Genomic DNA, 20921 nt, shown 5'->3' on the forward strand with positions numbered 1-20921 from the left:
TTTCTTGGAAAAAAATGCCCAAGTAGGATTCATTTCTGAAACTGCGTTAACTGCATCAGATGTTCCGATAGCTGAGTCACCTGTCGCTTCCTGAGCACCGAGGGGCAGGTGCCTCCACAAAGGGGAGATGGGTGGCAAGGGCAGAGCCTGTGGGAGGCTGCGGGTGCGCCGAGGACGCCCAGGCGAGCAGAGTGCAGTTGCTGTGCATGCCGCACCCTTCGGTTGCCCCGCTGCCTCCTCTAGCCGTACGTTTTTGAAATTACAAAAGCACTGAGGGAAGAGGAGGGATCTGGGTTCAGACTGTTCCAGCGCCGCTGCTGGCAGGCGCTTCCCCCGTGCACGCAGCCGGCTTCCTGCGGGGCGCGCTGCCAGGACGCGGGGCACGGCGCGTCGTGCTGAGGGACCTCCGCGTGGCTCCGGCGGCCCCGGTGAGCTCTGCCGGCTCGGCCTGAGCCACCCCTCTCTGCCTGGGAGCTGGCGTGTGCTCTGCGCGCCGGCGCTTGGCTACCTTTCCGTTCCCTCGGGCTCGCGCTGCCGCTGGGGCTGCTGCTTCACGTTGGGTTGGATGCGCCATTGGAATGCAGAAGCCTGTTCCTCCTCTTCCTTCGGCAGAGGAGAAGCCCTGAACACCCCCGTTCCTCTGGGTGTTGGAAACTAAGAAAAAGCCCCAAGTTCGGGTCCGCTTACTGAGCGGGGCAGCGCGAGCTCTGGTGCCCCGTACCTATTCCGCTGGTACGTGGTAGTGTGTTAGTATTTTATTGTCTGTTGGAGGAGGGGTTATTTTTCAAAAACGAAACTCCTCAACTCTTCAGTAGTGACACTTCACTTCTAATCGAGAAGCCTTAAACATATATAAATGTGTTAGTACTACAGCTGAACCTGGTGAGTGCCTGATTGCAGACACCTCAGGGATGTTGTTATTAATTGTTTAAATCTCTCTCGTTTGTCGCTGCTTCAGAAAACAAGAATGATTTTTGCACCTGTCGTTGACTGTTTTGTTACAGTTGCATAAGGATAAAGGACCCCACTTACTTATTTCAATGCAAAGAAAAGAATCACTGAACGTATGTCTCTAACAATATTAGAATCGTTGGTAACGTCAGATCGTTGGCTCTACTTCACCTTTAATTAAGCAAGAATAAAAATCCAGAAAATTAGTAAGAGACCGTTCTAGCAGGGGGCTGTAGGAACGTTAGCTGGCTCTGTGGCGTGCTGCATCGCTCCAGTACGAGGCAGGAACAGCACCCAGCCTGCGGGGGTGAGGCTGGGCTCGGGTGGGAGGCAGGGGGAACGCGCGCGGTTCCGAGGGAGCTCATAAAGCAACCCGGGGAAAGGAAAAGGGAGAGCAATGCAAGCAGTGTTCAGACTCCTCGGTCGGATCTGGTTTGCCATATCGGCTGCAGCTGGGTGGGTTTTTCTCCCCTCCAGCCTGTGCACGCCTGCCGGTAGGCTGAGCTCCAGCAGAGGAAGCAAAGTGGCAAACGGGCTGGGGAGGTGGTGCGGTTGTGGGGCTGAGCGGCAAACAGCCCAGTAGAAAACAAACAGTCGAAACCACGCGTGTTCCTCCGGGGGCGCAGAAATGGCATTTCGAAATCTTATCAGGTACTCAAACAAAAGAGTTATGCCTTGCTGAGGTGTTCGGAGTTCAAATTACAGCTTGAGCTCTGCGCCTGCAGGAAGAAATTAAAAAAAAATTAAAAAAAAAAAATTAAAACATCGCATTGCAACACTTGCAACTGCTAGAGACTGCGTAGCAGGCACCAGGGCGGGTTTCTGCTGTGTATGGCCGGGGATTCTGCTGTGTGCGCTCAAAATGAGGAGTAAATTTCGGAACTAATTTGCAGGGAAAGCTTACAGTGGCATAAAATAAGAAACCTCATGTCAAAAGTATTCAGTCATTTGTCCTAAGCCTTCGACTGAGCGATCAGAAGCCGTCTGCGAGGCCTCTGTCCTTTTTGGGATGACCCCAAGTCTCCGTTTCTCGGTTTTTCTAAATACAGACGCCTTGTTGCCAAGGCTCACTCTTAAATTTGTTGGAAGCAACAAATTACATTCAGGACTGAATGATCACATCTGGTTTTTGACTTTGGAGAAGCTAATGTTTGTTCGCTGGGGCTGCGTGGTGCTATTCGCCCGACTGGATGCCGTGTAGGAAATAGTACCCGCGTGTTTCTTAGAAATCTGCGCGTCGCTTCAGGGCGAGGAGCAGCCTCTGCAGCCTGAGCCTGCTCTGCAGGACGGGCCAGCAGCACGGTGGCTCACCCGCTGCCCCCCTGCCCGGTCCTGCCAGTGCCAAAAACCCCGCTCAGCGAGAGAGACGGCGTTGTTTTGGGGGCGGTTAGCAGGACACCTCTGTAATCCCCTCCTGGTTTTCTCGTGCACCGTGCTGTGCCAGGCGTTGTGCCGCGCTGCTTGGAGCAAGGCAGAGGGAGGTCTTCCGAGCTGCTGGGGGGCGTGGGGCGCCAGGCCGTGTCCGCGCAGTGCCAGCGGGGCTACCTGCCTGCTGGCAGCCTTAGGAGCGAGAGGCCGGACTTGTGCGCGTGAATCTGCCCGCGGGGGGCGCGGCGGCAGCCGGTGCCAGCTCTCGCAGCCGTGCAAGCCGCGTGCAGGGCAGGTGGGGGCACACCCGGACGTGCCGGGCAGAGCGGTGCGATGAACGGAGTGTCTCAGCTGTCATTTTTCATGTCGCAGTCACTGCACAAACTTCCGGACTGATAACGGGGCTGAGCTAAGCAGCCTGCTGTGCGCTCAACTGCTCTCGGCGCTGGAGATCCTGAGAAGTTGGCTCGCCGTTCGGAGCGGGGATGCTGGGCACACTCGTGCTGCCCCGCTGGGGAGGCCCTGGCGATGGGAAGGAAGCCTGCCCTGCGCTGCTGCGGAGCGCGGCTGCCGTAGCAGTGGGGCCGGCGTCCCGTCCGCGCCTCGGGAGCACCTCCGGCCCGTGGGGTGCCGCGAAGAGGCCGAGGGAAGAGGGCGCCGCGTGGAACGGGGCGGTTGTCAGGGGAGCAGAGCCGTTTGCCTCTTGTCGGCGTGACTCCACCGAGGCGGAGGGGACCGCGTCCGGGCTGAGCTGTGCGTACCCGTAGGGCGGCTGTGGCGACGTGCTGAGGGCGCTGTGGGACGGGGCGCGGGGCGGCACCTCCGCGGGGCAGGGGCTGGCGGGAGGCCTCGGTGCTCGCCTTCCCAGAGGAAATTTTAAAGGTTTCCCGGAGGAAATTTTTGAAGGTTAAATGGGGAGGTTTCTGCGTCGCAGGAGCCCGGCAGGTTTCTAGCCGCGTGCCTCGGGTGGGGAGCTGGAGCACCCTCATCTTGCACAGCCGGCTGCCCGCGTGGCCCTACAACACCCCTGAGTTCCCTCCTTACATCGGTGAAGTGGCTGCGGGTCAGGGCAGGGCAGCCTGGGGGGGCTCAGGGGACCTCTGGCTCTGCTGGGAGCTCCTCGTGTGGCGGGAGCGCGCGGAGCCCAGGCAAAGGGCGAGCATGGTGGCGGCAGGGCTGCGTGCCTGCTCCTGCTGTGCTGGCTGCGCCGAGCAGCGGGGAAAGGGGCTTTGGAGCAGCTGCACCACGCGACGTGCTGGCCGTGGCGGTGCTTGCACCGGCAGCAGGAAAGTGGGTAAAAAGGTGCTTAAATCTCCAGCTGGAAAAAAGGGCAAAGCAAGAGAAAGGAATTAAAGGGAGGCGAGGGAGACGTAAAAGATTAAAAGCACGACACGAGCTCAGAGGAAACCCGATGCTGCTGCACAGCCCGACAGATGCTGGAGGAGAAGCGGCTGAACGGGGTGAGCAGGCAGACGGGGAGGGAAAGGAGGAGTAAACCGAGACCGAGAAGGGAATGTTCAGGAGCTCGCTGGTCCCACGCAGCACAGAAGGGCTCAAACGGCTTGAGGACGTGCGTTTGTTCTCGGCTCCTGCCAGCTCCGTGCAAGGCCGTGTTTGTAGCGGGGGGCAGGCAGGGTTACTGCTGTGGCTTCACCTGCGTGAGGAGGGGGCTGACACACACTGGTGGGTTTTTGAGTACTGGTGTGGGGGAAAGTGCAGCTGGTTGTGCCTTGCTGGACGCTTCCCATTTGGCTTAGCTAGGTACGGCACTGAAAATCCAAAGGGAGGCAGGGCCCGCCTTTCCGTAGTTCAGGCCCTTGCCTGAAGTTTCTCGTAGCGCCTCTTACAGCTATCACGCACGTACCCCTTACGTGTTTCTGGTGGGTTTAGGTGGTGCTGCCTAAGTGATGAGGCAATGAAAAAATGACTGCAGTGTACGCCGAAGTTGTTTGCTATAAAGCTGTGACCTAAGCGTTTCACCCCGCACTGTGCCTATAAATGTGTGATGCGCACCGTATCCCATTCCTGTCACCCGCACGCTGTGTCCATGGGTGCGCAGCATACACCCTGTCTGTCCTGTACACGCGTACTGAAGCAACGCAGACCCGTGGCGTTGGTTGCCACTGACTTGAGAGGATGGCGACATGTGGGCAGAGCGGCTCTCAGACTGCTCTGAGGTGCGTGCGTGTACGTGCTGGTGTCCAGGGGGAGCGGGGGGGGGAAAACACCCCTGCAAGTAATTTAATTTTGATTTTTTTTGTGTTCCTCTCCCTTATTAAGTGCAGCGATTTGAAAAATAGCTAACTTGCCATTAATCTAATTTATTTCACGTGACAATTTTTAAAAATTAATCTTTATAATGTAAATTAAGCTGTCAAAATGACTTTCTCAATTTTCTACTTTATCCACCACTGATTCCAGAAACTTTCTAGAACCGAAACGTTCCTTTCCCGGCCTTTTTCCCTGCCCGCGTGTGGATGCGTTCCGGTGAAGCTGTTGTTTGCGGTGGCTTTCCTTGGATTGCGCGTGTGGGCAGGCACTGCTGCTGCATGCGTTTTGGCAGGGTGTTGATGGTTTGTTCTTGATATTAAAAACCAAAAAGAATGTTTTCATCGTTTTGAGGCTGCCACTGCCTCCTGTGAGCTCCCTCCAGCCGGCAGGGTGGCGGCAGGGTGCGCGGTGAGCCTGCCTGCACCCCCGGGTGCGGCCGCCCCCAGCCGCCGGGAGCACCTCCCGTCGGGCAGCAGCAGTGCTCCTGGAGTCACTGAGGGCGGAGGAGACCTCCGGGATAATCCGGTCCTGCCGTACCGCTGCCGCCAGTGTCACCCATCAAACCAAGGGTTTTGTCCCCTTGCCTCGCTGTGGATGATTCCAGCGATTGCTGCCGGTGGCTTCTGCAGGTCTGGTCAGAGCGCGGCGTTCCTGTCGTGCCTTTGGGTTTGTGTGTAAAAAGGAGCCTGCAGGGTCACTCCAGTGGCTGGAAGGGCCTTTTGTGAGTTGACAAACTCTGCTTTGTGCTTATACAAATTGAGAAAATATCAGTTGCTAAAAATACCCCCGCGTTTAATCCGTAAGCCTTGGTAAGCGCTGCTGGATGTCCCTGGCGTCCGGGGCGCAGCTAAAGGGCAGCCGTCCAGCGCCGTCCTGCTGCTGAGCTGCCGGTTGTTCGCACTCTTCTCTCTGCTCCGTTCAAGTGACCGTTAATTAAACGTTACCAAGTGACTCCCTACGTTTTGTTTGGATCCTCTGAGGAATTATTCCGTTCACCTTGCCCTTAACTTCGCTGAAAAGCGTTCTTAGCCCCCAGGAGCCGGGAAGTGCCGGGCAGAAGTCAGGGCAGGCAGCAGCGCAGGGCGCTGAGCCCCGGGCAGGGCCGGGAGCTCCCTGGGGCCTGCTGCAGGGCCAGGGCTGCTGGCAGCGCCCAGGAGCACGGCAGGAGCACGGCGGGGCGCCTGCGGTCACCGCCTCGCTCCATGGTCTCGCTTGCGTCCCTGGAGGGACGGGGGGAGGAGGAGGAGGAGGAGGCCGATGCTTTCACCTCCGTGACTGTGCTGTGGCCTCGCTCGTGCTGAACTTGGGGAAAATTGGCTCCTCAAAGGAGACGATGCGCTGGCCGTCCTTCTGAATTTACTGTTTGGTTCTTTACTTCAGAAGGCTCCCACACATGGAAAAATTTTCGTTTCCCCACCAGCTATGTGGCTCTCGCTTCAAGTGAGAGCAGCTCGAGTCTCCAGGTCGGAGACGTGTGTTTGTGCTCTGCAGATGTTATCTGCTCGGCTTGTTTGCTCTCTTGTGCATAAGGGAGAGGTAATGGAACTGCTGAAATGTCTTAATAACGAACTTAAACTGCCATTAGCAAATGCCACTTCCTCCAGAGAGATTGCCAGCGCCAAACGCGCGCACCCGAGCCGGAGAGCGGGGTGCTGGGAGCGGAGCTGCCGGCAGCGCCCGGCCCTTCGCACCGCCCCGCCGGGGGCTCGGGGCTGCACGGAGCCGCCGCAGCGGCACCCGGACGCCGCCTCGCGCCCTGCCCGTGGGGCAGGCTGGCTGCTCTGCCGCCGGCTCTGCCTTTCGGAGCTGTCTGCTCTCGCTGGGGATCTCCGAGCGCCTGGTGCGCGTCGCCGGCTGCTTGTTGCAGAGCGCAGGGCAAGGTTGCGTTTCCTCGTGGGTGTCCGGAACCCCCCCTCGGTCTGCAGCAGTTATTTTGAAGGGCGCCTGGGCTGTGCCGTGCTCCTTAAGGCCGTGTCCCTCCTGTCCGGCCGCTGCCCGTCGCTCTGCCGGCCAGGCTCGGCGCCCTGCCAGCCGCAGCACGCTGGGGGCGCCCGGGCTGGAACCTCGGCCGTGCTGCTGCGGGACCGGGACGGTTTGACTGTCAGCGCCCCTGGTAAAGTAAGCAGTTAGAGGGACTTCTGAGCACACAGCACCATTTTGGCAGATTTTGTGACTCTCTAACTTCAGAAAAACAAATCTTGCCGCCTGCTTTTCCACCAATTCGGAGCCATTGACCGTCGCTGTTCAACAGCCCGCGCAGGGCAGCGAGGGCACGTTCAGCCTCACGTCTGTCTTCTTTCAAAGCCCAGGTGTGCTGTAAGACCTCACACATACTGAAAAGCGCCTTTTGCTGTTTACGTCTCTCCTCTGCTCCTCTTACATAATTGTCGTGTATTTCATAAGCTTTTTTGAGCTCTCAGTGCCTTTTTCCCCAATACTTCCCTTGGAAGAGTTCCTTTTTAAAGGCTTTCCTACCAACCGTGTGGCAAGACCTTTTGTACCTGCCCGGCGCTGCAGCCGCCGCTTGGCTTTGCCACAGCCTGGTTCGCTGCAGGGACCGCAAGGCCCCCGGTTGCTTAGAAGCTTTCGGACACGTTTGCTGGTTAAAATAACCCCGACGTGTCGGCCTGTATTTGCCCACCACGCTGCTCGTTTGCTGCCCTTGCCTGCGCAAAGGGTTTCTTTTCTTAAGGACTTGTAACTCCCCCGATCCTCGCGTTAGCAGTATGGCACTGTCACTGGTTCTCTTGGTCTGCCGCTGAAATCTGAATCGCATGCAGGGAGATCAGTGCGGTAAATTTTAAACTGTGACCTTGGTTAAGTCTTTTCTCTGCTGTTTAACCATGTGCTCGTTGTGTCTGTTTCTTCCTATGCCTATGCCATAAAAAACTATTCATCTAGCGTGTCTTCCTTCTGCCTTGGTCTGGCTGCTTTCTTTATCTGCTGTCTGATTATTTTAAACTTCCCTTCCCTTTCTGCTGTGCGTGCAGGCCCCTCTAGGTTCTGTGGCAGAATACCGAACGTGCATTTCTCTAGCATTGTCCCTCGCTAACGCCTGGTGCTGTTGTCCCCTCGTCGGAGAGCCCCGCACACCGTACTTTGTGTCGCAACGAGTACTTTCGGTGTGGGAGATGATCGGCAGGGTAACCTACTCCTCTCTTCAGTGTTTTCCCCCTCTTCTGAAGCTTCTGCAAAATGCCCTTCCAGCGTGACTCGCGTGCTGCTCGCAGCCCTCGGAGATGTGTTGTCAGTACAGCAGCAGGACGGTTTGCAGCCTGGGTGAGTCCCGCGGTTACACTCGGGTGCGAGGCCCTGCCGCCTGCCCGCCCCGCGCCGCTCCGGTCCCGGAGCACCGCGGGGTGCCCGCGGCACGGCGGGAGGCGCTCGGGGCTCTGCCTGCTCGCGGCTCTGCCAAGGCCGGCGCTGCGCTGCCCCGCGGGGCTCGGCCGGCTCCTGCGGGCCCCGGCGCGGGCTGGCTCTGGGCGCCCAGGGGTGACTAAGCTTCCTGTTGTTCCACGCCGTCAGGGTTTCCCCAGTACCCGTCTCTCGTTGAGCAACATTCACCGGCCGGCAGCTTCCTCGGCCGTTGCCACACCGCCTCCCTCGTGCCCTTGCCGCTAGCAGGCTGTGCGGGCGTTCCTGTGCGCTCTGCTGAGCTCAGACCCGCCCAAACCCGCGCTTACAGAGACACGGCAAGCTCAGGAGAGCGTTAAGTTACTTCATGAGCGTGCTGTGAGCTGTGAGAGTGCCTAGGAAGAAATCACCTTCCGGCCTGCGGGAGCGAGGGCCGGGCTGTAGCTCTCCGTCTGAGGCAGCAGCGCTGCGTACGCCCGCGGCCGGTGCCGGTGCCGTTGTCCCGGGGGGGCCGGTGCTGCTGCAGGGCTGGCCGGGCGGGCGGTTCTCTGCTGGGTATCGCTCACGTAGCCCCGTCCTGTGGGGGCGAGGGGCTTTGCCCTGCTTGTGGGACTCCGGCAGCGTCCCTGCTGCTCAGGGGGTGTTGTGCCAGGGCCTTCTCGCCCGTCCCTGTGGTACTGATGGTCGGCGCTTTTCACGCGACGCCAGCTCTGTGCTGTAGAGAACCCCTTTACAGGCGTTACAAAACCCAGAAGCAGCTCTGGCTCGCAGGTGCCTCCCCGGAGATCCACGGGGCAGCTCGGGCACTGCGTGCGCGTTCAGAGCGAGGCGGCCTGGGGCGGCTGTGGGGAGCGGGGCTGGGGGCTCTGCAGGGAGCCGCCGCGAGCAGGGCAGCGGCACCAAGCCACCACGGGCACCCGGCGCTGCCCGCGCGTAAAAATAACACGGAGGAGCCGTAAACAAGCTATTTTTGTCTGGGGGGGGTGACCACGCGTCGGTGACTCAGGGCCTTGCTGTGCTCAGCCACTTGGGGCTCGCCCCGTGCCCCCGGTGTGCGCAACCGTGGGGGCCCGGCGGGGCCACAGGCCTCGGGAGCCGAGGTGCGGGGCCGGCTGCCTCCCGCCGCACGGCCTGGTCAGCAAAGGCGAATTTGGGTGGTGCTCGCGGTGCTGCCGGCCCTGTCACGCGGCCGGACCCCCCCGGCGGGCAGCGCGCTGCGGGGAGTGTGCTGCTGGGGCAGGGCGGCGCTGCGCCTCTCTGCAGCGAGACCTCTCCTGAAAGCGAGCGGGGGCAGCCGGCAGGTAGCGAGCGGCGCCCAGCGGGGACGGGGCACGGAAATAACGGAACGTGAAATAGTTCCTCTCGCCCAGGAGTAAAACGTGTGACCTGCAGAGTACAGGAGGCCTGACCGAGCACGGGCGAGGTTTTAGCTGGGTGTGCTGAGTTCTGTATGTTATTAACACGCTAATTCGGGATGCGTTCTTTCCCATGTCAGTTCCGTAGTTTCTGTGGCAATGAGCAATGCCACAAACCAAGGCACTCCTCATTTTCTGTACACTTTCTCCCTGTCCCATTCCCCAGATTCTCATTTACAGGAGACGGCAAGGCTTCCAGGGAGCCACAGCTGCCTGTAGCAGGCCCGTATTTTAGCTTAGCTGTGCCCCGTGTCACGTACGCAGATAAACCACTTGCGCTGCACGTGAGGTTGCCGTGGCTGGAGAAGGGCCCGTCCGCGCCACGTCCGTTGCCGAGCGCTCGGGTTCCCGCGGGCGCACGCAGCTACCGCGGCTGGTGGGGCCGAGCAGGGGGCTGAGCGGCTGCGGGTCCGGAGGGAAGCGCTGCTTCGTGCCGGGGGGTGTCCGGGCGAGCCCCCTTGTCGCCCGCAGCCGCGCCGGGAGCTGCCCCGGCTGCTTTGGCTGGCGCTGGAGGGGCTGCCGCCCGCCTGCCCCAGCTCGTGCGGGCGCTGCGGCCCCCTTTGCAGCTCCTCGGGGGCGGACCCGAACCGTGCCCGTCTCCTGCGTCTGTGCCAGAGCAAGAGGAAGGCGTCTGCTCGCTGCCGGAGGTAAGGACCGGGGTGGCGAGCGGGTGCTGGAGGCGAGGGTTTGACGAGCGCTGCTCGGGGCCGGCTGCGGGGGAGTGGGGCAGCGCGAGCCCCACACAGCTCCCTGGGGGCGGCCGGCCCCGAGAGCGGGGCTGGGGCAGGCTCTGGGCGTTGCTGGGTGCCTGCTGTGAAGCTCCTGATGCCCACCAGCGGTGACCTGTTCTCCTTCCCGCTTGTGGTGCGCTCTCAGGTCTGGCACGGGAGCTGTCTGCACCTCTCCTGCATCCCTTCCCGGCAGCTCTTGTCCCGCTGCCCTCCAGAGCACCCTGGCGTCGCTTTCCCCGCGTGAACGCCCCGTTTCCACGTCCCAGCCCCACCACTTCCGATCCGCATCCGCGAGGCATCGCAGCGCGGGTTGCAGGGAACGAGAGGTGGGGAGCTGCCGGGGCCGTGCCTGGCTGCGTGTGCCTCGCCGCCTGCAGGGGAGGTCGGGGCTTCGGGCGCCTTTCGGTGGCGGTGGGCCGTGCGGGGGGAAGGTGGGGCCCCGCTCCCTCTGTGTAGGTGCTGGGCAGGGGGAGGCAGGAGGGAGAAGGCCTGGCAGAGGTTCCCCGGTGCCTCTCCGGGATGTGGCGCAGGGGCAGGACGGGGCTGGCCCAGGGAGTCCGGCGGGGCCGTGGCCGTGGCCGGACACGCGGAGCGATCCCCGGTAACCACCGCTGCCGCCTGGGTTCCTGCCCACGCTGGAGGGCTGCGGGAGCGGAGCTGGTGGCCCTGCCACTGCGGGGCAGAGCCTGAGCCCCACGCGCCCTCCTGTCCTCGCCTTCGTCTTCAAAGCCTTGTGTCTTCCTCATGAGTCCCTCTCCCTTCGTTCTCATCTGCGTTCCTCGTGGTGTGCTCCCCGCGGTGCTTTTTCTCCTTGCTGTCTTGCCCTACCTATCTAAATCAGCCGTTCCTATTTCCTTTTTTATTCCTTGCCCCCTTTCCGTAGTGCCGGGGGGTTTGACCAGAGCTCTGCCGTCGGTTCGTGGTCGCTCTCCCCGTGCCTGTGGCGGGGGCACCTCTTTCTGTGGGCACGTTCCCGGGGCGTTTCGCAGGGCTGGGCTCCAGGTCTCCCAACAGCACGACTTAACGCGTGTCCCTTGTGCTTCAAATTTCACGTGTAATCTCTTTTTTCCAGCAAGCCCTCCGCTGTCCAAACACCTCCCTCCCTTTCATGCCCAACAGCCCAGCAAGGAGAGCGGGCGAGAAACTGCGGCTGGCCTTGTGCTGCTGCTGGCCCCGCGCGCGCCTTAGCTCCCCGCGCACGATGAAGGACGTTGGCCCCTGCGTGCGGTCTGCGGCGTCGCCTGCGCTTGCTCTGCGTGCCGGGCCCGGTGCCCTCCCCAGGTACGTGCTGCCGGCGGCACAGGGGCTCGTGGCACTCCAGGGATGCAGCAGGTGGAGGGGCTCGCACAGATATGTTTAAATGTCCGTTCCGTGGAGAGCAACGGAAGGTTGCCTTACACCACCTGCCTTACGCTGGGGTAGGTGGTATTTTTATCATTTATTTTATCATATATTTTTAATCTGAGAAGCCTCTGTGAGAGGTGTGTGTCTCACAGCCCTCAGAGCCAGCCCTTCCTTGCGTTTTCTTGAAGCGCGCTCGCTGCTGCTTTACAGGGAGCTCACTCGTGTGTGTGATCTCCAGAGCGCAGTGGAGCTCAGGGAGAGAGGTCTCGCTGCGGGGCGGGGGCGAGGCGCGCCGGGGCTGAGGGGCTGCAGGCGCCGGCCAGCTCCCGACGCTGCAGCGAGCAGCGCCCGCGGCGCCGGGTGGCCGAAGGGGACACGAGGCGCTGCTGGTGCCGTGATCCAAAGCCATCAGAGGGGTCGCAGCGGCGAGCCTGCCTCCGCGAGTCCCGGTGCGTATGCTGCCTGGGAGGTGTAGGCGGGATTTCAGGGACCGCACCCCGTGCCTGGCTACCCACGCTGTGAGGACAGAGGAAGGTGGCTGGGATCGCACAGGCAGTGATTTTTTTCGTTTCAGGCGTTTTATGAGGATTTTAGCATGTGAGTGATTTTGTGGCCAAAGCAGTCTGACAGAAAGTAACTGCTCGCTTTTCCAGCCGCTTCCTGCAGTGCCACCAGCCCGCTCTCGGTTGCTCGTACGAGGTCCAGCAGAGCCCCGGCCTCGCCTTTGCTGGGTGCAGGTTCCCGTTCTGCTTTTCACATCCAAACGAAAGCAGTGTCTCAAAGCACGGCTCCGTGGGAGACATTCAAAATAATTTCCCTGGGCTTTGGTATCGATTCACAGAACAGCTCACATTTGAGCGACTGACCTTGAGTTCAGGGAAACGTTTTATGTACCTGAAAATAATTTTCGTATTGATACCGAGGAGCTCAGGCCCTGGCAGGTTTCTCACTGTGTCCTTTCCCAGAAACCCGTCCTCTCGCCCCGCATCGACCAGGGCAGAGGCGAGGCAGCGTGCTGGTGGCTGCCTGGGAGGACCCGGCCGGGACAGGGCTTCGGGGAGGTCTGGTGGTTCTGCATTTTTCGTCAGCGATGAATTTAGATAAGGCACATTTTTTCCTAACAAGGGATTTCATGAAGTTGAGAAGAGCTGGCGCCGAAGGAGCTCGGCCATCACCAAACGGGCTGCGGCGGCCAGGCGCGTCCCAGGCCCTCACGGAAATTGGGGTTGTGTCCCGGCCGCGCTGGAGGTGGTGACGGAGCTGCCTCCGACCTCAGAGGGACGAGGACGTGGCGAGCAGGGCTGGGAGGAGCAAGCGGCGGTGTGCTGCCGTACAGCGAGAGGTAACGCAAGGCCGGTCCGCGTCGCAGCGCCGGCACCGCAGTGCTGCAGGCAGAGCCCTGCTGTGACGCGCAGGTTAACGTGCCCGTCAGCTCCTCTGGCGCTGCGTGCTAAATCATCTCCTGCGCACAAGGAGAACGGTCGGTCCTCCCAGCAGGGACGTCAGCTGCCTCTTTAGCGGTGGAGATGGCCGCTTGAGGGGGAGAGGTCTTCAGAGCCTGAGTACCAGTTTTCGATATTTGACTGGAACATCAGACAATTTTTCGGCGGAGCTGCCAGGTGCCAAAATCAGCTGGAAGCAGCCTGTGCCCAGTGGGATCCTTTCCAAATGAGGGAGTCCAGCAGGACTGACGCAGATAAGTCTTGCCAAGTGTTGAGTGTCTCCTACAAGGCTCTGCAGGCCTGCGTCTTCCCCAGTCCCTGGCCAGATCTGGGGCTGGCTGCACCCGCAGAACTCAGCTCTCCTTTGATTGGGCCAAGGTGAGTGGCCCCCCTTGTCTGAAAGTGGTGTTAGAGCAGGTCCTGTGCCCAAATGCAGCGAGAGCTCGGGAGGCACGGGTCGGGTACGTCCACCCCCCAGCCGACCCCTGGCACAGCCGCCCGCTTGCGACTTGGCCGGCTCGGAGCAGGGGCGCGCAGCGACGGGGCGGCCGGCGCCAATGTGGACGTGGAGCTGGCCCGGCACCTCTTACACCTGAATTTGCTTGAAAGAGATTTTGCTGGGAGCAGCAGCTGAAGGTCCAGAGGCGCAGGAGCGGGGCTGCGACGCAGGTGGTGCTGGGGACGGGGTGGTGGGGTGGCACCGCAGCGGCACCACCACTGCCCGTGGCTGGGCCATGGGGCAGGTCGCAGGGGAAGGCCCTGACTGGGCTCTCCACTTCGTGCCTGAAATGCAAAGCTGGGAAGTTTCGTCTCGCTTGTGCAGAGCTGAATTGCAGAGCTAACTGATACCTTGAAATTAGTCATTTTCCGTGTTTCAGTTGGCATTTGCCATTCAATTTTAGTTCAATGAGTTGCTCTATTGACAGCTGTTTCCCTCGCCGATACTGTTAGGTGATTTTGAATATAATTTAGGAATGGTTTCAGTCAACCCAAATTCGTTATTTTTCCATCAGTAAACTACTTGCTTGACAAACTTATTCCATTTGTATTTAAAACAATCTGTCTGGGTACTGTGCTGATAAGAGAAAGGAAGAACACTACAAACGGGATAGCGAGGCTTTAAAATACTCAATCTGCGGGGCAAAAGAAGAGGATCTTACGATTGTTGTGCAGACCGGGTCCGTAATGCCCTGTGGGTGTGGTGGCGTCCTCAGGCCGTGCTTCCAGCGGTGATTTCCAGCGCTGCCGCGACGTGGGGCACTCGGCCCCGGGTCTCACCCTGCGCTGACGTCAGCCTCTGCAGCACAGAGCAGGCAGAGCTCCTGCCGGTCCCTGACCCCCGGGGGTACCGCGGGGCTGCCGGAGAGCTGCACGGAGCCCGGTGCGTGGCCGTGACGTTAGGTCTGGTGTTACTCAGCAGTGACCTTACCCGTAACGGACAGGATGCCGTGTGGAGTGCCCCAGGCAGAGCGGAGCGCTGCAGTCTGCGGCCTCGTTTCTCCGAGCCTTTGGCAGCCGGCGGCTGGGGGCTCGGGGGCTGCCGCCTGCGCCCTGCACGCTCCAGGCTCGCCCCGCCGGGGCCCAGTGTGTGCGGGAGAGATGAGACGCTGCCAACGCCTGACACGCCGCGCGTCGTGGCGGTAGCGCTGCGTCAGGGTTCCCAGGGGTCGCTTTTCCCAGGGCGAGCAGATGCAGAACGAGCCTCGCGGTGACGGAGGGGACGGGCCCTGGCGGATCTCAGGCACGCACAGCACAGTGCTGCGGGGAATGCCTGCGGGGGGGAGAGCGGGAAAAGCCCTTCTCTCTGCCTGCTGCGTTGCTCAGATGTCACAAACGTGAACCACGCCATGTGGAGGCCAAACAGGAGCCTGCTCCTTCCACCTCCCCTTTCAGCATCTTCCTGCCTGGTCTGCAGGCACCCGCGTTCACGCGTCCCTTCCCGAACGCAGCTCCACGCCGCGTCTCGTTTGGGCGTTGTAACAGCCTGCTCCCAGCTCCTGGGGTCCGTCTTTGCCTTGTGAATCGGGCTCTCAGCTCTACAGTGCTCTGCAGGTTTGTGCCTTGAAAAATGCGTACATGTTTCAGCAGTCGTGGCAAGGCGTAACGCAGGGTAGCTCTGGATACCGTTCCGTTACTGACAATTCAACGGCTTCTGCTCAGTTTCCCGCGTTAATTTTGCCCGTTGAAAAATGCTTTTACAAACTTAACCTTCCGCTGCCTCAAGTGTTTGCACCCCGACCTGTAACAGCCACTTTCCGCTTCTCTTCCCCGCCGCGGGCAGCAGCAGAGTGCCGGAGTCGCAGCAGGGACGACTCGGGCAGCGAGGTGGGAGGAGAGGAGGTGCCGGTCCCTGCGGGTGCCTCTGCCACGTAGCTGGGGGGTGCCCCACGCTCAGGCCAGCAGCCTCCTGGCACCTGGGTGCTGCTGCGGGCGCGGGCGGGCGCCAGTCAGGGCTCGTGGCGTTTGCTCTGAGACTGCCGCTCCTGGGGCCGGCTGGCGAAGCTGCGCTGCGGCACAGGGCCACTCTCGACGTTTTCCAGCGCCAGGAAGTTAGGATTTGGACAGTTGCACAGAATTATCTGAAGAACCGCCTTCAAATTGCTGTGATTAAAAGCCGGGCGCTTTGCAGAAGTGGGAGTGCAGGCGGCGCAGCTGTGAGCGCAGCTACCGCGTGGCGGAGAGCCGCCGGAGCGGTGTGCTGCCAATGAGATGCAGAGCTCGAAGGGGGAAATCGGGCGCTTGCGTAATTAAAGCGAAGCGTTCCGAAAATATTTTAGATGTTTGTAAAGCGTGTTCTTGGTTTCGCAGCGGATGTATTGTGAGCTGGTTACCGAGTCGCTCCCGTTTAGAAGGAAGCCTGGCGGTGTGCAGCTGCGCCCTGTTGGTGGTAGCGGCGCCTCAGGCGTGATGCCACGTGACGGCGTCGCTGCCACGCAGCCTCGGCACAGCTCGAAGGAGGGCGAGCTGGTAACGTGAGCGGTTTGGCTTGGGGACCGCGCCGTGCAGCCGGACCGGCACCAGCCAGGGCGCCGTGCTGCCGCGCGTGTTCCAGGTCCGCGCTGTGCAGCGCTCTGCGTCGCGGTGGTGCAGCTTGGCCCCAAGGCGAGCACCGTGAGCGGCGGGGCGGGCTCCTGCTGCGGGGCCGCGGGCTGCTCTCTGCACGGGAGACCTCCCCCGGCTGCCCCCGCGCGCTCCTAAAAGCACAAAAGCAAGGCTTTATTTTTAAACAGCAGCAATTCCGCTTTAAATATAGCATCTGTAACGGAGATTGCTCCTGCGTGGTTCCTCGGGGTGAGGACGCTGATTATTCCACTTAGATCGCCAGCCAGCCACCTCCTGGCTTTCACCAGGCGGAGGAGCCTTTTAAAATATCAGAGTACTGCAAAAGCAAATGGAAACAGTTGCATCTGTTTTTTTTAGTCCTACCTATTCATGTATTACTTTAATTAATTACCTTAAAAGCTACGGTTGCTTTCTGATAGGGAACATACCCCCAAGTCCGAGGGAACGCAAGGTGCGCGGGCAGCAGCGCCGATCCCGCTGCAGCAGCGCCGATCCCGCTGGAGCTGTCGGGGCAGGACCTGCCCTGCACAGACCGTGCACTGAGCTGGAGGTAGTTGCTCATCACCTGCTGAGGGCTTCACACCCTCCTCTCCCAAGACAGAAGGCGATTTTTAAGTATACCGACTCTTCAAAGAGCGTGTGATAACGTTCGTTGTCGTCCCCCTTGTGGCATTCCCTTCTCAAGTCCGGCTGAGATGACCTGAGCCGTTCCCCAAGCTGTGCTGAGCAAGGGCTGCGTCCTCTCCGTTGGGATGTGGGGCTTGACAACTCGCCCGCTTCCTGTCGTGTAACACCAGAACAGATCGGCATATCGCCGAATACTGACTGTGCTGCAGTGCGTCCCTAAGCCGTGTCAGGGGAACCTGCCAGGCCCCCAGCTTGCTGCTGGTTTTAGTCGCTTACCTGGGAACTACCCGGCTCTTGGGGAGAGCGGCTGGGTGGCCGCGAGGCTGCTTTTTGGGCTGAGGCATTGGCAGGGCAACGAGAAGCCGTGAACAGAGACGGTGACGGTCCTGCTGCGTACCCGAGGCTGCAGCTCCGTGTCGTGCGCGGCCGCGGCGCCGGGCAGGTTACATCTCCTGCCTGTTTCGCTTGCTCCTGGCATGAAGTCGCTCCTTTTACTCCTAAAGCGTCGGTTATTGCATGCTTGAGTAAGGATCATGCGGATTACCAGAGATTGCTGTAAAAGGATTTGATGGTTTTAGGAGTTTAGAGAGAGAGTTTCTGAATCCTGCCCAGCAGCGTTCGCTGCCCCCGTGCCCTAACGCGCTCGCTGCGTGGGGCCGGGCGCCTGCGGTGCGGCGAGGCTGGGGGACGTGGGGTCCGGGGCTGGGGCGAGCTCGCTCCTCGGCTTTTTTAAGGCTGCTGAGTTTCAGGGCAATAAGACCGATCCTCGGCCTGTCTTCCCGTACAAAAGCGATTAGCACGGTTGATAAGTTAGGATTTGAGATTTGTACCTATGAGGTGCGCACACGAGGCTGCCGTTACGTGGCCACCTCAGCGCGTTTTATGGCTGTGCTGGGTGTGAGAAGATGCGCAGAGGTCATTGAAAAATATAAAACTTGTAGCTGAATCCATTTAATTCTTGCAACCGAGATCACATCCTGCCGAAACAAAGCGAGACGGAACGTCGTCACAAAGGAGTCACCAACTGGGTGATGCCGTCGGCTGGGGCTCTTCCTGCAGCACCCGAGAGCAGAGACGGCGTTTATGGGGTCGGGTGGCATCGCCTTCATGGCACACCGCGTGGGGACCCTCGGGCCTTGGTTTGCTGCCGCAGTGTGGGGCGGGACAGATCTGCGAGGGCTGACGTCCCTCGGCACGGCGCTGGTGGTGCCGGCAGCGACCCGGCATTTGGGCACAGCACGGGACGCTGTGGGGAGAGCGCAGGCTGCGCCGGGCAGGGGTGTACGTGGTTTGGAAGGCTTCGGCTAGAGGTGTGCCGATGGGTAGCTGCCTGGTTCGGGGCAGGCACAGCCATCGGCTCACCGGGGCTGGAGTTTGTACCCGTCGGGTCAGGTCGGTAAAGCCCTCGCAGTAACTCTTGGTTTAGTATTTCAGAAACTCCTCTGAATGTGTGCTCGGTGGGCCAGAGCACAGCTACTGCCACAAAGCGAGCGCGAGCAGTGTAGTTTGAAAGGCAAACCCTAGCCTGTGTCTGAGTGTTTCCCTGCATGACTCGTGCGCATCAGCACAAGCGGTTTCATCGCTTACAAGCAGGGGCTGGGCTTTTCGTAACAGCCGCCCTCTGCTTGGGGTTTAGTGGGTGGGCTCTGCTGGCAGGAGGAACTGATGCTCCCTAAAAGAGACGTGTTTGGTTCGAGCCACAAACCCTTAGCCTGCGACAGCTCTGCGGCAGGATTGCTGCTGCTCGCTGGGTTCGGGCGTTAAAGGCCTGAGCAGCGCGGCAGCCCCGGCTGGGTGTGGGGGCTGCTGGGGTGCGGAGCCCGCGCTCGGCTCCTGCCGGGGCTCCGGGGCAGCGCGGAGCCGTCCCGGCTCGGCTGGGCACCGCCAGCATGGGGACAGGGACAGGGACAGCGTTTTGGGAGGTGGCCGGCCTCTCGGGTGCGGCTGGGCTCCCGGGCTGCTGGCGCTGCTTCGGCGTGGGGAGGGAGCAGGGCCGGGGCTCCCCTGAGCCGTGGGGGCTCCTTGCACTGGCGCTGCCCGCTGGCCATCGCGGCATCCTGCGCGGTGCCGCTAAGCGACGGTCCTTAATTGGAGAATTAATTTGGCTCCGGGCCCCGGCTGAGCAGCAGCGCGTGGTACAAATCCCCACGGCGAGAGCACGTGGAGGCCACGTGGAGCTCCCGGTGCGGGTGTCCCCGTGCCCGCGGCGCCGCCGGCAGCGGCAGGGCAGGAGCAGGAGCCGGCTGCGGCGCATGGCGAGCTGCAGGGCCCCGCTCCCGCACGTCTGCAGGGGGGCTCTCGCGGTACGGGGCCAGCGGACTTCTGACAAACCAGCAGCCTTCCAGCCCGCTTTCTGTGAGCGGCCGTCCTTGTATAAACAGCGGCGGAGCGGTACGGCAAGCGCTCTGTAACCCGGGCCGTGCTGCTGCAGCGTTATAAAAATAGCATAAACAAACAGACCCAGCGGGCTGCCGCGGCGTCGCTTCACGGCCTTCGCAGAGCAGCTGCGTTTCTGGAGCTTGGCCGTGCAGCTGCAGGTACCTCGGGCATGTAGAGGGCCGGCGGCGTTACCCGGCTCTGGCAGAACAGAGGGAATCTCCCGTGGCATGGCAGCGCTCGGCGCGGCCCAGACGGGCGGCTGGTGCCACGCTGGGTGTGCAGGGCTGGGAGCCGCGGCCGAAACCTTTCCTGCCCTGCGCTGCGGGGGGAAGGCACCGGATGGCCCTGCGGCGGGCGGCTGGGGGCCGCGTCCCTGCCCCCGGGGAAGGAGGGAGCTCAGTGGGAACGGGTGTTCTCTTTCAACAAATGGATAAGCAAAGCAAATACGTTATTTTCCTATAGACACGTTTTTGTTAATACATGTTATCGATTCCTGTTTCCAACTAAAAACTCCTCAGCACAGTAATTCGGCTAGTGGTTTTTGAGAAAAGGCAGAGGTCTGTATGAAACTGGCTAGACCGCAGGGTCTGGAGCACAGCTCATAGCAAAGACTTGAAGTTAGCAGTAGGCAGCGTGTGAGGCATTCTGCTCTTTGCATCTCTGGGGCTGTATTGTTCAGGGAGCTGTGCAGGGGCCGGGCCCCCCCGCACGCTCGCAGGGGGGAGCTGCGAGTGTCGGGGACAAGTCAGGGCCTGGGAGGTCGTGCTGGGACCCACCTGGGGCCCCTGCCACTGCCCCCCGCTGTCCCCACCAAGGCCAAGGCTAGGCGGCCTGAAGTACCGCAGGCATCACGCTGCCCTGATTTAACGACGGCCGGGCTGCCTGTTCCGTTCTTCCTGGGCTTCCTGCCCGGGGGTTGTTGATACGATAGCCAGAGACAAACAGCATGTGATGGCAGCCTGCGCTCCCCGCCCCGCGCTCCCCTTCCTGCAGCCCCCGGGCCGGTGCTGCCCTGTGTGCCCCCTGCCCTGCAGCCCCCCGCCCTGCCGCCCCCTGCCCTTAGCGTGGTGCCGGAGGGCAGCAGCGTGGGGAGCAGCCCGGCCGCTCGCTGCTGGCCCTGGCTGCTGTTGAGGCTGTGCCGGGAGGGACGCCGCCCTCCTCGCCACGCCACGCGCACTCGCTGCTGTTGCTCGCCTGTTGCCCGGAGGATCCAGACCTTTCCCGTGCCCCGCAGAACCACTGCCGCGGCTGCAGTGCGATAGCATCGGGGCCCAGTAAAAATTGCGTGCCGGGAGCAGGCGGCAGCGGCCTCGTCCTGCCGGGCACACCTCCGCCTGCCCGCGGCACCGCCTGCCTGCCCGCCCGCCTGCCTGCTGGGGTGCTGCCCACCTGCCCGCCCGCCCGGGTGCCGCCTGCACGCTGCTGGAGCCATGAGCACCCGCTGGACTTGTGAGGAAGTCTCAAGGGCAGACGTAAAAGCAAAATTATGACGACAAAGTTTTGCCCCGGGTGTCAAAACTGGGTTCTGGTGTTCCTTCCGCCCGTGCCATCGTGCTGTGCGCCCAGTGCTTTCCTGCTGCCGCTTTATACGAGGGAGGCGGGCACGGGCGCGTTTGTCTCCCGTGGCTGCCGGTTCACCAGGTGGGATCTCCGATAAAGAGTGTTGCACGTATCGGGAGCATACGTACTTCTAAGAGAATCTATTTTAATCCTGTAGGACTCAGTTAAAACGCTACCAGAGTGCTGGCACGGAGTTACAAGTGCTGTGCCGCTGTGCCCGGCTTCTGCTCCTCAGAATTTGTTTGCTTGCAGTATTGGTGCTTTTATGCTTGAAAGAGCAGAAGAGGGTTCAGAAAAGGTCCACAAAAAAGATTCGAGGGGTGAGAGGGTGAAAGTCTGCCTTAAACTTTGTTGTCTGAAGTTAACTGGGTCTAATGAGAAGGTAATTAAGAAATGACTTGCTCACAGCACAGAAG

General features: G+C 61.0%; 1 protein-coding gene across 26 annotated transcripts in view; it reads left to right on the plus strand.

The window, feature by feature from the left end:
- Window positions 1-20921, plus strand: part of MBNL1 (muscleblind like splicing regulator 1) — a 77646-nt gene that overhangs the window by 27557 nt on the left and 29168 nt on the right. The window contains exon 1 of one of the 26 annotated variants that reach the window (XM_080604752.1): window positions 9844-10006. The exons of 24 other annotated variants lie outside the window; for them this stretch is intronic. The gene's annotated coding sequence lies outside the window, so the exon portion shown is untranslated. Of the gene's footprint in view, window positions 1-9843; window positions 10007-20921 lie in introns of those variants that run through there. One more of the 26 variants, XM_080604758.1, reaches the window with a different exon arrangement.

Source organism: Anser brachyrhynchus, assembly GCF_964034855.1.
Source record: "Anser brachyrhynchus genome assembly, chromosome: 9".
Lineage (NCBI taxonomy): Eukaryota > Metazoa > Chordata > Aves > Anseriformes > Anatidae > Anser > Anser brachyrhynchus.